General features: G+C 40.0%; 1 pseudogene; it reads left to right on the top strand.

The window, feature by feature from the left end:
* Positions 1 to 256: 256 nt before the first annotated feature.
* On the top strand, positions 257 to 1,373 carry LOC149267038 (TLC domain-containing protein At5g14285-like; annotated as a pseudogene).
* The last annotated feature ends 10,880 nt before the right edge of the window (positions 1,374 to 12,253 follow it).

The raw sequence follows: 12,253 nt of genomic DNA, 5'->3' as shown, positions 1-12,253 counted from the left end.
TTATTTAAAAATAATAAATTTAATTTCATAATATTAAACTTTGAATAGATTTTTTAATTTTTTAGTCAAAAAATTTAATAACAAGTCAATAAAAAATTAAAATTACATCCCAAGTAACAAGTATAATAAGCTGAATCTCTTTCATAGTGGGCTCCTTTTCGGGCAATTAGCACTAAAACGCTACTTGATATATTCTTGAGCACTCTTCCCCAACTTCACGGATTCATCAAACAGAGTAGTCTACCCAGGCGGAGGAATGGCCCTGTTTCCGTCGCCGCCCAGAAAAACCTCCGGCTCCGGCCACAGGCAATTCCTCCCCAACTCCGCCACCCTACGTGAGCTCCGCCACCCTCTGCATTTAATGATGTCTAACAAGAGTTCAATCGTTGCCTTGCCGCCATTCACACCTCAATTCGAATTTGGGAATGACGGAGTAGTCTACCCAAGCGGAGGAATGGCCTGGTTTCCGTCGCCGCCCAGAAAAACCTTCGGCTCCGGCCACCAGCAATTCCTCCCCAGCTCCGCCACCCTTCGCCTGCGTTGGCCAGATCCGCCACCCTCCGCCCGCTCCGGCCAGATCCGCCACCCTCCGCATTTAATGATGTCTGACAAGAGTTCCATCGCTGTCTTGCCGCCATTCACACCTCAATTCGAATTTGGGAATTAACCGCGGGCTGCATTCGACCCGACACTCCCCTGCAGCTCACCAGGTCACCAGAACAAGCGAAACCGGAAGGGTAAGAACAGGTTCGAGGCTGCGAGCTGTGGCATCTCATTCGTTCATGCAACCATCGTTTGCATTCTCTCTACTCACGACATGCGCAGTAACCCATGGAAGCTTGATACACCCAACACAGATTTAGAGAACAAAATCATGGAGTTCAGCACTACATATTTCATTGTGGACTTGCTCCACTATTTGCTTGCCAACCCATCTGATCACCTCTTCCTTCTACCTAGTAACTTGTAGGTACTATGCAGGCCATGGAGGGCTCTCGGCCATCTCTCTGATAGCTGCAGGGGCATCGACGACTCCATTACAGAATGTGTGGACTATTTCTCGTATGGCTAAAACAGAGTCTGTCTTGGCCAACATGATCTATAGTTCTGTTTCTCCATTTTTCACTGTGTATTTTACCGTGGTGAGGTGCATTGTTGGGCCTTGGTTGGCATGGAAGTTGGCCTCCTTCTACTTAGCTGGTAAGGCAGATGCCATTATTCCTTATTGGATGGTTAGTTCATGGATGGTTACTGTTATTCTGGCTCTTTTCAGGAGCACCATCTGGGTTTACAAGCTCTAGACAGGTTTGATCCGTTTCTATGCAAAGAGAGGGACTCCGAAGGGCAAGCTTGGAGCCTCGAAAGAAGAGTAAGCATAGTGGAGCTTGATCCAATTGTTATAACTACAATGCTTTTAGTTGAATTAACCAATTTTCCTGTATTTTTCTTTGTGTAGGTGTAGTACTTTAACCGTTCAAATTGATAATAATACTTTTCTTCCAAGCCCATTTGTGAAGTATTGTACTTCAGTCAACAAACTCTAGAAACAAAAGCCATGGTGCTATTCAGTAGCAATTTTCAAGATTTTGGTATTGTGTATTTTTTAAATTCTTGCGCAATCCTCAGAATTGAGGCAACATTATCTTTAAAAGCTTAATAGGAAGATTACTAAAAGGGATGCAACAACCATCATTACATCGAATTAACATCCCCAGGTTTCCCCACTATCGACGTATGCCAGGGAAAGTGCACCAAATCTAGATTGTACATTAGCTTTACACAAAATTTCTTAAAGCAATCAAATGATATGAAAATTGAATGGCTATATAATTGGAAATTGAAAATGCACCAATTATAGGTACCCTTTGCCTGGACAAATCTTCAAACATTTTGGTACAGAGGAGGTGAGAAGTTCTTTAAGCACTCATAGAGTTGCACACAAAGTGGGGGAGTTGTAGTGAGTAGAATATTGGTCCTACAGCCAATCAAGCAATATGTTAGAATTGAGCATGGGGCTCTCCTCCACTGTGGCACAGATCATCTCTTACGCTACTGAAAATTACCCTGATTACCTGCCATACATTCCAGATAGATTTATAGCAGTACCAAGGATCCTTGAAAAGGACAACCTATCAACAAAGTTATAATGTAAAAATACCCATAAAATGGTCTTATATCCAAGTCTGACCTCCTTAGCAAACTTGCACCTCCAAATAGGCATAGCTGCAATTTTGATCTGTTAGTCCAATTTCATGGAGCTTTCCTTTAGGTAGGAGTGCCATATAGGCATAGCTGCAATTTTGATTTATTAGTCCGGTTTTATGGAGCTTTCCTTTAGTTAGGAGTGCCATATAGATAATGAACCAGGCTAGGAATCTCATCCTAAATGAAACCTTTCATCACAAATAGCTAGCGCACTTTTATGTCACAAAAGCATGGTTAAGCTGCAATTCCAGTTCCTATTTTATGACGCAGGTTGCTTTAGTTGGGAGTGACATAGACCAAATGAACCATGAAAGTAACCACATCTTAAAGGGAAACCTTGCATTACAACCAGATAGGGGAAACTTTTGTGACGGTTGTGTGCCATTCATGTTTGTCATCATTCGAATACCATTTTCTATTTAAGTCTACTTTCAATAAAAGGTTTAGGGGTCATCTTTTTATACAAGTTTACTGGCCTACACATTAAGATAGGTGCCTAATAACTCTATCTCCAAAGACTGTCCTAATTACTTCCACGCATTCCATATAGATTTGTGGTATCACCAAGGATCTTTGAGAAGGACAACCCACCAATATAGTTATGATGTCAACATACCCATAGAATGGCCTTCTATCCATGTCATATTTCCTCAACAAAAGGCACCTCCAAAAACATGATCAACATATTCTGGATAACCCCAATATCTGCAATTTCTATATGTTGATCTTGTTCCATAAAACCTTCCTTTAGTTCAGAGGGAGCGCCCATATACAAAATGAACTAGACATGCCACAAGGCGTCTCATCTTAGAGGAAATTTTGCATCACAAATAGCTGGCATTCTTTTGTGCCAGTTATGTTCATGGTCATTGGATTTCCTCCCCTTAATCTTAGTATCATTAAAATGTTTTGGGATTATATTCTTTTGCAAGTCTCCTGGCTTGTGTATTGAGATAGGTAGTGTCTAATAACTCCATCTCCAGCCCCTCCAATTCTTGGAGAAGGACAATGGGATTCATGTTCTATTTTATCTATTTGTCTTCTCTATTTACACTTTTTTGTCGATTCTTTGATTTTTGCTCTTTTTTTCTTTCCATGCTATTTGATCTGATTCATATATAATCTATGCTTATGGATCATGATTTTGGACTTATGCAGAGTCTAGAATTGATTACATACATATACATTTGCAAGAAATTGATGGGTTGCTGGACAGAGCACTTGTGCTTCAGTAACATCTACAGTCACTAGTTTTGGAGAATATGCGGAAGTGAATTTTCTAGAAGCCTTTTTTCTGCAAATATTAAAGTTGATACTCCTTTTCCCCCCGATATCCATGACAATTACATGGCTGGCAACTGTATAGGGTACGGAAGCAGGCAACACAGGGCATGCTATCCTTTAGACAACTATTCTATGAGCATTCACAAAATGTAATCCACATGAGCTTTGCTATAAATTAAACCGTTTGAATTTTGCTAGAGGATGATGCCCTGGCAAAAACCATCACTGCAACACCTAGAATTGCATTCCAAATGCCTTTTCTCTTCTGCATTATTCAACTGATTTTTTCAAGCATAGGAAGATCAACTTCCCCTAACTTCAATAGGTGATGGAAGCTACCTTTGACAGGTAGACATGAACATAGGAAGATTCAGAAAATGCACACCTTGTCAAAAGTGAAAACATTTGCGATGTTATATGACAAATGGCATTTCTGTCACACATAAGGCATATACATGAATCATGCTTTTCTTAGACAATGCTCTGTTAGTCTAGGGTTATGTGGTTTTTGGTGTATGGACAGTCGGTAAGGATAAATATTTTTAGAGTTTGCAAGCAATTCCAATAAAGTGGTGATTTCTAGATGTTTTTTTTGCATAATAGTTGCCAATATTGAAAGTGTTGCAGTGTAAATGAACACAAATTATCTGCTTTTTGAATTATATATGATTGAAAAACATGTTGAGTATTAGGAAATAGATAATTGTCTACTTTTTTAACATGAATTTATTGTTATTTTATTTTGCAATTTTTTTAAGTGTAAAAAATGGTGCAAAAGTGGCGTTTATGCATTGAAGTGTCCTGCTTTCCAAATCCAGGTCGAGCAATTATTAAATTCGTCCTTTACAATATGGCAACAAATCATTTATTTCATGGAAAGAGAGAAGTGCCTAGAATTACGACAAACAATGAGGCATATTACATTGCGCTTGTTGAAGGGCTAAAAGAGGCAAAACGACATGATGTCAATGATATTGAAGTCTTCCCCAACTCGGTGTTGATATGTAATCAGAGGAAAGGCATCTATCAGGTTCGGAAGGACAATTTAAAACCTCTTCATAAGGAATCAATAAATTTGAGTTGTCAATTTCAACATTTTACCATCAATCGCTCTGTAGATACTGAAAAGATGTCCACTGATATAATGTCCAAAGCATTTTTAAGCACATATGTAGATGTCAAATATGACATAGGATCACCATCCACTGCAACAGAAATCATTGATGACCATCAATATAGATCCCCATTGTGCGAATGGGTTGTTGTTATCATTTTTCTGGGGTCTATCATAGCATGGTTCTTTCACTAAAGAAGAACCTGTTAATGTTTTATTTTTCCCAACATGCAATGATTACGGTTTTTTGTATGGGAGACAAATGTATTGACAAATGTAATATATTCCATGTACCTAGACAGATGTATTTTGAGAAAAGTAATTGGTTCATGGTTTTGTGATTATCATTAATACATTATGGTGTTGTCTGATCCTTCCAAACACCTCAAATCTTTAATTCTGGAGAGATATTGATATGCTATGTGATTTCTTCGTTGGTTGTTTATCAGTGATGAAAGGTTTTTTTACTATGTTTATAAGGAATTTAATCTTAATAACACTATTATTTCTCAATCACCTAGTCACTCTTCCCGTCTCCACCTTGGATTTCATCCCAATAGTTTTCCTAGATCACAACTATATTTTGGCTTGACTTCTCTGTATTTCAGATCTTGTGCTTGTGGATTTATCATGATAGTAAGGACCTAGTCTTTTTAAATCAAAGCAAATCTTGCTCATGCTCAGTGTTTCATAAGTAATGAAATGTCAATATTTCTCCAAGAAATCACATCCATCATGATGGTCTACTATGCTAAATCTCCCATGTGACCACTCCACTTCCTCCAAATATTGCACTAGTTTTTCCTCTACAAAGGGATTCTTAGATAAAAACTAGAAAATATGCAGTTGGTGTTCTGGCTGTTCTTGTAAGAGAGCTAAGAGGATTACTTGCAATTAGCGACAAGAAACAGTACAAGAAACAAACTTCTACATTTTTTGTCGAGAATAGAAATTAGTTTAGATCCTTTGCATTATTTTATAAAATGTGGATAAATATAGGGTAGCTTTGGTATTTTGACATTGTTGTAAATTATGTCTGAGCTTAAAGAACTTAAATTTTCAAAATTTCGATAAGGATCTTAGAGGCATCTTCATAAGCATCACTCTGTTTTTGTGATAAAATAAGCTCTCACATCACAAACACCAAAGAGTGCACGCAATTACATTCAATGATACAACTGATCCTTTCCGAAAAATGTCCAAGCCATGTAGTTTTGAAGATCGTAAATGTTTAAACAAGATGGCAAAAAGTTTATTAAAGAACTTCAAAAATATAATTCTGACTTTGTTATTGTCAAATTAGATTTTCCATTCAAAATAAAAAAGTTCAAGTATTGTTGAAAGTAATCAAATCCTTTCTGCAATCTTTAGAAACCTGAAAATCAATTTGTCTAACATTGTCCATATTGTTAACAATTTTAATATGATGTGATAGTTATCAGATCTTATGTTTTACAAGATACCAAAAGTTTCATGACAGGATTAAGAAAGTGCATCATATATGGCTTCTTTTTATATTTCACCCATTCTTCTCATAATAAGGAATGAAAACAATTAAGACAGAGCAAAGCAAGAAGAATCAAGGGCAACACTAATTTTGTTTTTCATTCTCAAACTATTTGTGAGAAAGTGAAACTAATGGTGAACAAAAACCATAAGCATTATGGGTAACACAAATTCTTCCATCATTATCTAAGCGATATAAATATTAACACCACAAGCATGATTAATGATAAAACCGTTTCAATGATAGTCCAAGCCATAGAAAGTTAATTACTATTTTAGAGAGACATCACCAGGTACTTCATTCATGCAATGATTGCATAGCAAACACTATCTTACCAGCTTATTACACATACAAGATTGTATTGCAATCATTAAATATTACAAACTAGTAAACCATCTTGTTTCAGATGCTTAGAGATCATTCTAACCTCCCTCAAAATTCAGTTTATAGCCAAAAACTTACCTTTAAGAAATATGACAGATATGACAAACATATACATTATGATTGCAGAACATGATGACGATATTCAGCTAGAGCCCATATGGGGAAGATATTATGATAGGCAACATAAAGGAAGGCTTAGCAGACCTGAAAGACCCATAAAGAGAGGTCTGAAGATATGAAATGGTACAAAATATAAATAAACTTGTCAATAAAGGGGAGTGCTCAATATAATGCAAACTATCAATATAAGTTAATGATGGGATACTTTTATACAAATGAGATAATGCAATAATATTTCCCCAGGTAAACACTATTGGGTGATGTTAGAATTACTTGTACGTAGATACCTCTCTACTTGCAATTGGGAAATGGAAAATCGGGTAATTGACAACACATAAGATTGAAAATAGGTTTTATTAATAAGGGAATAATTTTCTTTGTTACCAGTTCAACACGAAATGAACTAAAGATAGCAAAATGTTCAAAAACATCTAAAAATAGCATAGGTTCATGGCTCTGCAATTATTAACCTGTTGAATCTTCACTCTTTCTTCACAAGTACTCGATTAAACTTCCAAACTGACTACAACTACAAATCAAGTTTAGTTAGCACTATATTCATGGCCACAAGTTTTCAATATAAACGAAGGCTATATTCCAAAGCTGTAAATATACAAAACTGAATGTAACAATTTTGAAGTTCCTAGTAACATGCATTTTAATTGCAAGGCTATTGCCGCTCAATAGCCACATCACAAGCCATGCTAGAATGAATTAAAGTGACATTTCCTCAAATTACAGTTAAGTACAAGTTACTCCACTGCTATAGGACTTTAACAAACATTATTGCAGGTGTCTAGGCAAAACAGACTGACAAGGGAAGGGTGTAAAACCAACACAATTCGTTGAGAGAACTACTCTGGCCATGTGATTGACTGGCTCTATAACTGGGTAAATCTTGCCATTTAACTCTTTAACTGTCCTGCTTAATAGCATGGTCATTGATGAGCCCCAATTTTGGTACAATTTGGGCTCATTTTGGCCTATTCTACTTGCTCAAACCATTCATTTTTTATTGCTTATGCATGCATTTCTTAGTTTATTCATGTTGTTTGTAGGAAGAAGGGTAGGCACTCTATCTACGTGACTAATGCATTGTGATTCCAGGTTTTGGCATTAAAAGGGAGCAAGAGACAACGAAAAAGGAGATAAGGAGACAATGAGGTGGCACTGCTGGTTTTTAGGAGAGGATGTCCACGGTCTTGGGACATTCCTCGTGATTCCCACCAAGAACTCCGAGCTCCAATCCATCTCCCCTCCGAGCTTAAGAAGCAGCCAGCTGTCCTACAGGAACAACAGTTATAACTGTTCTACAGGAACAGTAGTTATGACTGTCCTACAGGATCAGCAGTTAAACTCGAAGTTGGACAGCCGAGCTCCTAAAATCAAGGATACTTGTTGGATCATCGTTTTTGTATAAGTATAGAGGCCTTAGCCTTAGATAGGTTGTTGAAACTCTCGTATTGCTATTGTAATTTTGGAGCACAGTTCAGTTTTCGTTCCTTTTTGTAAGCCAATTTGGCATGACATCAGATTATGAATAAAGAAGGCAGTTTGTGATCTAGTTCTGAGTTTCTTAAGGAGACTATAGCTCTCAGGTTAGGGCCCAACCTGAGAGCCATAGGTCCCCTCTGCTGTAGTGTTGTTTCCATTTCATTTCAGCACTTTGAGCTTTTCATTTGCACATGCAATTCGAATTACAGGTTGTTAAGTTGGTCTTTTTTTCATAAGTTAGATAGGAGTTGCTTATGGTGAATTTTTTTCTACTTGCGTAGTGTAGCAGAGGATAGGTATAATCGATTGGAGCTCCAACAAAAAGGTTGTTAAGGCTCACTGCCGTCTCATCTGAGATTGGAGTGCAGTCCATGACTAGCCACCAAAAATACGCATTTCTTGATTCCATGATTGCTGCAAACACAGTCACGTTATGTTAGATGCTTCCACATGATTCACACCTGCACCACACTCCCTTACCACAGCTTCATGCACGTTCTCCTTCGCGTTTAGATTGTTGCTCTTTGAATTTACAAGCACAGGTAGTTTAGGTTAACGCATTTTTGGTTTAGTGATAGACACAAGCATTTGTTCCATTTACACTGCTTTCTCTCGTTCCATTACTTCATTCTCCATCTTGATCCCGCATGCACACACATCTTCGACCCCTGCTCCGCTCTGTTATCTCCCAAAGTCTTTCACTCCTCACGTACTTCCATTCTCTAGCCCTTTCATTGACCTAGCCCTCTATCTTCCAACCTACTCCCTACATTCACTCCCTATCCTATTCTTCCACTTCTGAAGCCATCACCAGCCTTGTTCCTACCTTACACATCTCCTCCTACCATTCCATTACTCCTTCATCACTCCAAACACTCACGGTAAGTCATCCTGTAGCCATTTGTAGACATCCTGTAGAAAACAGAGTATCCTGTAGGAACCTTTGCAGCCATCCTGTAGGAGGCCACTCTCTCGGTTGCTGAGCATCTGAATGCGAGGAACCTCTGTGGATGGATGCTAAGGATCCCTAGGGACCTCTCCTAGCCTTCCCAACCTGTCCCACGCTTTCCTTCCTTCTCCATCCCATCTGCACAACCAAACCCTAGTTAGCACAAGATCACAATCATTCCACACACTTAAAGGAAAAATACAAAAACATATCTTTCATGATGCAAGTAGTTTAGATCCATGCATTTGCACTTATTAGAGGTAACAGCAGCATTGGTAGAAGTTTCATTCACATTTCTTGCATTGTAGAGGTTAGACTAGTTAAATTAGGGTTTCCTAGGTTTACATGCTTTGATTTGCTTTCAGTCCATTTTGTCAAGTAGAGTAGTTTTCCTTTGAGAATAGCTTTCGTCCATCAATTAGCAAGCTTCTTCTGAGAGCCTATAGAAGTTGGCTTGAGCCCTAGCGGACTTGTGCCAGCTGACCAAGTGACAGCTGCGACAAGAGCTAGTACTTGTGCATATAGCACCGTCGCTTCCAAGTTTGTACGAACTACCGGGTTGATAAAATGAGAGACAGGAAGCCCCAGGAGTTGTAGCATTATTGCTACAATACTGGAGCTCACCATCTTTTTGGCGCCGTTGCCGGGGAAGCGTCAGAGTATTAGTAATTGTTGCTTTTCTTCTACTTTCGTACTCTTACTTCTGCTCAGTAGTTTATTTCATTTCCATTCTGCAAAAGTAGCTTAGTATTTCCTGCTTTCATAGATTAGCATCTCCTGCTTTCATAGCTTAGTATTTCTTGCTTTCATAGATTAGCATTTCCTGCTTTCATAGACTAGTATTTCTCGCTTTCCTAGATTAGCATTTCCTGCTTTCCTAGATTAATATTTCTTGCTTTCCTAGACTAATTTTTCTTGCTTTCCTAGATTAGCTTTTCAATTCTGCAATTTCATTTGAGCAATATAGTTAGTTGTAGATCACTTTGTTTCAGTTTTGCAGGTACCAAAAGAAAAGCAAAAGCAATCAAAAAAGAAAAGTCTTTTCCATTTCATGCCTCGTAGGAACCGAGATAGATCAGGCAAACTCCTACCTAACACCCCCACCACATCACTGAGTCACCCTTCTCTCTTCTTTGGTGACAGTGACCCAGAGGAACCTATAGGTGAACATCCTGAGATATACCAAGACCCTATAGAAGAAGAAGAGTTAGAGACCACTCCATCCGAAGCTATGGCTGACAATAGAGAAGATGAGAGAATAGAAGGAGCTTTCCCCATCCGAGAGACCAATGGAGAGATGAAAATGAAAAACATTAGCCCCTCTGCTTTGCCTCACTTCCATGGACTGACCACTGAGGATCCTGATACCTTCCTATTTGAGTTTGTTGTCCTCTGTAGAACCTATGACTATACTGAAGATGAGCAAAAGCTGAAGCTTTTCCCTTCCACTCTTAAGGATGCAGCACTACGCTGGTTCATGGGATTACCTGGGAATAGCATCGCTACTTGGGCTCAGATGCAGCAATCCTTCAATACCAAGTATAGGGATTATTGTAGGTCCAAGGAAACCAAGGGAGAGATCTTTCGAATGACCATGGGGAATGATGAGTCTTTAGAGGATTATGAGGAGAGGTTCCAACTTAGCTATAAACGGGCCAGGTGCACACTTGACCCTGAATCCCTCAAGTTGGTTCTACTCCGAGGAGTCCCTGAAGATCTCTTAGACACCCTTCACATGTTAGCTGGGGGGGACATTTACCAACTGCCTTATGAGGACATCAAGACTGTGTTTCGAAATCATTCCAGGGCAGCTAGAAAACGAGGTAGAGGAAATCTCCTCTCCACTGGTGTCCCTTTCTCCAAACATGAGTTTACAAACCAATTAGAAGATCTTAAGAGTGAGGTGAGACAGACCATTGCCATGCAGCTGGACACATTCAGGATCCAGCAGAAGAAAGAAGAAGCTGAGAGAGCCTTGGCTGTCTTCTGTCCTAGGTGCACCAGAAGACACCCTAAGAACGAATGTCCATTGCATTCGGTTGAAGTGTGTTTCGTTTGTGAGGAGGACCACCCAAAAATCAGTGTCCAACCTTACCTGGGTTTAAAGCCATGTACCACGGAACCGAAGCCCCCACTGAACCTCTCTACTTCATCAACCAAAGGAGGCCTCAAGGATCTAGACCTTATCAGCAGGGGATGCAAGGGGCATCTCAAGCTTATTACAACCCCAACCACTCGACTCCCATGCCTTCCTGGGGTCCCCCTGCTCATCCTTCTTGGTCCATGCCTCCTCCATGGTCTTATCCACCTCAGTACCCTACTCAACCTACTTCTCATCCATATCACTCACATGCCCAGTCACAGCCTCAGTGGAGTGCACCTCAATCGGGGTGGAGGCCCCAGTACAACACTCCTCCCGCCATTCTGCCTCCACCACCAGTTCAACCTCAGCCTTTACCTCCTGCTCCTCCAAGGCAACCCCAGATGCCTGCTCAACCGAACCCGAACCCCAACAATAGACAGGCTCAGCAGGTATATACTGGGGAGACCTCATGCCCTACCTATGCTGTGGAGATCCAGGAGATCAATCTTAGATCTGGAAAGACTCTTCCAGATCGCCAACCTCCTCCCCCAGAGGATGAGGAAAACCATCAGGAGAGTGAACCAAAGCCTATTCCACCCTTTCCTGAGAGACTAACAGCCACCACACAACCCAACCCAGAAGAAGATGAGCTTCTGGGAGAGCTCAAGCAGTTGTGTGTGAAGATACCCCTTCTCCAGGCCATCAAGGACGTGCCAATCTATAACAAGCTGGTTAAGGAGAAGTGTTTCAAACATCCAGGCAGACGGAAGAAAGATGCTTCAACTATCAATGTCATAGGACAACTGTCTGACCTTATGCTAGGACAAGTCATCTGCCCAAAGTACTTAGATCCTGGAAGTCCTGTAGTAGATGTCCACATCAATGGCACCATCATGCCCCACACCCTGATTGATCTGGGGGCTGCCATTAATGTAATGACCAGGGATACCATGCTCAAGCTCAATCTTCAAGGTTCCTTGAGGAAGACCTCGACAGTACTGCAATTAGCAGATCGCTCCACTGTGACTCCCGAAGGGATTGTGGAGGATGTCTTGGTCTCTATTGACTCTTGGGAGTATCCTGCAGACTTCCTGGTTCTGCAACCAAAGGCAA

Source organism: Pinus tabuliformis, chromosome 6 (assembly GCF_031772625.1).
Source record: "Pinus tabuliformis cultivar Carrire ecotype Pingquan chromosome 6, CPIR1, whole genome shotgun sequence".
In the NCBI taxonomy this organism is placed as follows: Eukaryota; Viridiplantae; Streptophyta; class Pinopsida; order Pinales; family Pinaceae; genus Pinus; species Pinus tabuliformis.
Note: the sequence above shows the minus strand (reverse complement) of the source record. Positions and strands in the feature narration are given on the sequence as shown.